This window comes from Chelonoidis abingdonii, chromosome 1 (assembly GCF_003597395.2).
Source record: "Chelonoidis abingdonii isolate Lonesome George chromosome 1, CheloAbing_2.0, whole genome shotgun sequence".
NCBI classification, from domain to species: Eukaryota; Metazoa; Chordata; order Testudines; family Testudinidae; genus Chelonoidis; species Chelonoidis abingdonii.
Window position 1 is genome coordinate 241,458,149 of NC_133769.1, and position 4,408 is coordinate 241,462,556.

Below are 4,408 nucleotides of genomic sequence, written 5' to 3' on the forward strand. Positions count from 1 at the left end.
TGCAAATGAACTGAAGCTCAGCAGTTTCTCTTTGAAGTCTGGTCCTGAAGTTTTTTTGCTGCAGGATGGCCACCTTAAGGTCTGCTATAGTGTGGCCAGGGAGGTTGAAGTGCTCTCCTACAGGTTTTTGTATATTGCCATTCCTGATATCTGATTTGTGTCCATTTATCCTTTTCCGTAGTGACTGTCCAGTTTGGCCGATGTACATAGCAGAGGGGCATTGCTGGCATATGATGGCGTATATTACATTGGTGGACGTGCAGGTGAATGAACCAGTGATGGTATGGCTGATCTGGTTAGGTCCTGTGATGGTGTCGCTGGTGTAGATATGTGGGCAGAGTTGGCATCGAGGTTTGTTGCATGGATTGGTTCCTGAGCTAGAGTTACTATGGTACGGTGTGCAGTTGCTGGTGAGAATACGTTTCAGGTTGGCAGGTTGTCTGTGGGCAAGGATTGGCCTGCCACCCAAGACCTGTGAAAGTGTGGGATCATTGTCCAGGATGGGTTGTAGATCCCTGATGATGCGTTGGAGGGGTTTTAGCTGGGGGCTGTATGTGATGGCCAGTGGAGTCCTGTTGGTTTCTTTCTTGGGTTTGTCTTGCAGTAGGAGGCTTCTGGGTACACGTCTGGCTCTGTTGATCTGTTTCCTAATTTCCTCGTGCGGGTATTGTAGTTTTGAGAATGCTTGGTGGAGATTTTGTAGGTGTTGGTCTCTGTCTGAGGGGTTAGAGCAGATGCGGTTGTACCTCAGTGCTTGACTGTAGACAATGGATCGTGTGATGTGCCCGGGATGGAAGCTGGAGGCATGAAGGTAGGCATAGCGGTCGGTAGGTTTTCGATATAGGGTGGTGTTAATGTGACCATCACTTATTTGCACCGTGGTGTCTAGAAAGTGGACCTCCCGTGTAGATTGGTCCAGGCTGAGGTTGATGGTGGGGTGGAAATTGTTGAAATCGTGGTGGAATTTTTCTAGAGTCTCCTTCCCATGGGTTGGGATGGTCAGTGGAAATAAAAAGTCAAACAATGTTATCTAGCCAATGAAAGAGAGAAGAGTAGAATTACGGCTCTTAATAAACGAGATACAGGAAATGTAATTACAGCTCCAGGTTAAACAAATGATACCTTTATATGGCTTTAGTAATACTTATATAGATATGCAGCAACTCAAGACATGTAGACTTACTGGAACTTCTTCAAATGAATTCACACTAATGACTTTTCTTAGAATCCTAGGACCTGCCATTCTGGGCCAGACCAGTAGCCTGTCTCTGACAGTGGTCAGTACTTGATGCTACCAAAGAATGTTCAAGTGAGCAATTATGGAATAATTTGCCCGGAGGGGAAGTTTCATCCTAACCTTTATCATAAGAGCTGCAGGCCATGAAGCAGAAGATTTTATATCCTTGTAAACTATATACATATATACTTCCTGTCATAATCATAGATATTCTCCTTATTTGTATAATTTAGGTATGGATTCTTTTTATGAATCCTGCTAAGCATTTGACCTCACTGACCATTGTGGCTATGGGTTCCATAAGTACATTATGCAGTTTGTAAAAAAGTATTTCCATGGATTAGTTTTCAAGTGTTTGTCTCTCATTTTCATTTGTTGTCCCTTGTTCCTGCATTATGGAAGGAGTAAATAGGAGTGCCCAATACCCTTTGCCTACACCATTAATTGTTTTGTACAACTATCATATCCTCTTTTGTCATTCATATAAAGACTTAAAAATGCTTTATCAACATTAACCACTTAAGATGCAGAATCTCCCTGGTATCCTATCCACTTGTGCAGAAGGGGAAACATGGAGAGCTAAGAGGTTAAGGCTGCACAAGGCAGAAGAGAGAAGGGAGGAAGAATGAAAGAAAGGATTTTAGGAGACTCTCTACCTCTAACCTTGCACAGGGGACAGACACAGTCCAGTATTTGCAATTCCTTGGCACAAAGACTAGAAGAATTTAATTCTGATAGGAACTCCCAGGGGATCAGTGGAACTCTCTTTTAGTATATCTTTCTGCCTGCTCTCTGCCCTCAGTGGAGCTGAGCTACTGTAGAAAGCACACAATACACCACATTAAACGGTGTAGCAGTGGCCACTGCTTTGTGTTCTCCTCCAGTGCTCCCAGAGGCAAGTTACCTCACATAGAAATAATGGCTGCAGACACTGCTCGTAGAGCAGTGTACTTCTGCATGGGCTTAAAAGCCACAACAGAGTCCTACCTGAATTTTCCCAGTTCACACAGGAAGCTTAATGTTCTCTTTATTCCTACTATAAAATTAATAATAAAAAACAATAATAACCAACTGTTTACAAAGGAAGGGCTTTCAGAGCTCTATTGGCAATGTGTTGTTTTTTTTTAAACAGGTGCACTCCTGCTTGGAATAATCTGGATTTAAAATCAAAGAGAAAGTTAATTTGTAGACAAATATAGTTACCTATCAGGGGCAGGATTCACTTGCTGGGGTTCCACCAGTAGAAGCCAGAGGTACACAAGCTGAAAGGCCCCAGTAACAGAAAGCCCACCAGGAGAGTTGTGGTCACTGTTGTACAAGCAATGCACAATCTTGACTCCATCAGGGGACTGGGATCCTGTGAATCATATAACTACCATAAATGTCCAGTGGTTATGGACATGAACTGGACTTAAATAGGTATTAGCTAAGTAGCTCCAGTCTCTACAGATTTTTGGAAGAGTGCAGAAGCAGAGACTATATTTACAAAATGATGAAAGAAGCAGGAAGAGACTAACAGAAGCAATAAGAAACTTAACTTAGACTTATGTCTACAGTTCATCTTCAAAATGCACCCCTTTAGCATGAACCAGATTATTTATGACTGGAATTGGAGAGAATAACTTATCCTGCAGCTGAGATAAGTTTCTGGCACATCTCCTTTGGTTATGTGTGATTACCCATCTCCTTTGAGAAGAAAACAGAATTTGTTTGAAAGTGATATCACTAGAAGGTAGTGTTGTACAGTACCAAGTAATAGAAGATTTTTTTTTTTTACATGACCTACAGGGAAGAATTGCTATGGCAAGGGAAAAAAAATCAAAGGAAAAGTTAATAAGGAGAATGTCTCTGATAATCAAACAATTTATTTTAACAAGTAAGAATGTGGAAAGGAGAATATGAATGTTGCAGCTTTACATATAGCTTAATAAGTAAGAAACGCAGTTTTGAGGGGATTGAGGTTTTATTCACGGATTAATAGCTAGTAATAACAGTTGGATTATAGATGGATGAATACTATGTTTTGTAGTAGTCATATGTATAAGGGCTGTCAAGTGATTGAAAAAATTAATAATGACTAATCACGATAAACAACTTGAACAACTGTACATACGGAAACTGAAAAGCCATGGTAGAGTGTTGCTGGAGCAGCCCTGTGCCTGGCTTTCAAATTGGGAATTGAAGTTCATGCCTATCAACCCCATGCACTTTCCAGCAAAAAGCACATTTACTTCTTGCTTTTTCCAGAGGGACTGACATGAACCCATTTTAAAAGAGTTTTGTGAAAGGGAAAAAAAAAAAAGACTTTGCTGTATATCCTCACTGGTTTGTTTAATGGGATTTCCATAACTTTCTTATGGGAAGGATGTTTTATACAAAAAAGTAGATTTTTGAATAATTTATACAGCCTGCAAAAGGATGTTAGACAAATAGATGGAGAAGTGAACGATCAGTGTCTTTCTATTTCAATATTTTTTTTATGTTTCACTATGGACCATGCTCATTCTGCAAAATCAATAAACGGTTTTTGTACAGTTTCATACAAAATAACCATTGTGGTAATTTTTACAATGTACAAATTGTTGAGAGTTCCCTGGATTGTGGATGTCCCTGTTAGGTTTCAATGGGCTTTCAGAGGTCCTAATGCTGATTGCCTTGACTTAAGTGGTGCTTTCAGAAAAGAAACATGCATGAAAATGTGTAAGAGTATTATTGCAGTGAGGAGAGGGGAATCTTTATACAAGGGAGCGTGCAAATAACTAGCAAAAGTAATCTTTAAGATGTTATTGAATCTACCCTTGTAATTTCCGTAGAAAGTATTGCTCCAGGTTCTCATCTATGCTGAATTGCTGTAATATGCTGTTGGTAATTGGATATTGATTCAAGCTGTCAATGGATACACCACCAGGTGTCCTTCTCCATGCAATGAGAAATGTATCAAGTCTAAATTAATGTTGGGACTAGTTTCAGATAGTTACATTTCATTTACATGCTGTCAATAACAAAAGAAAATTAATCTATTTAGAAATTTAAAGGGTGAAAAAAACTTTTAATGGTAAAATTAGATCACCATACAAGTCATATTCTTTTCCTCATTGCTGTTTTGCAAATTAATAAATATTTAGTACTCTTTATTGTCCAACAGTATATGTATCTGGCTTGTTAACAACT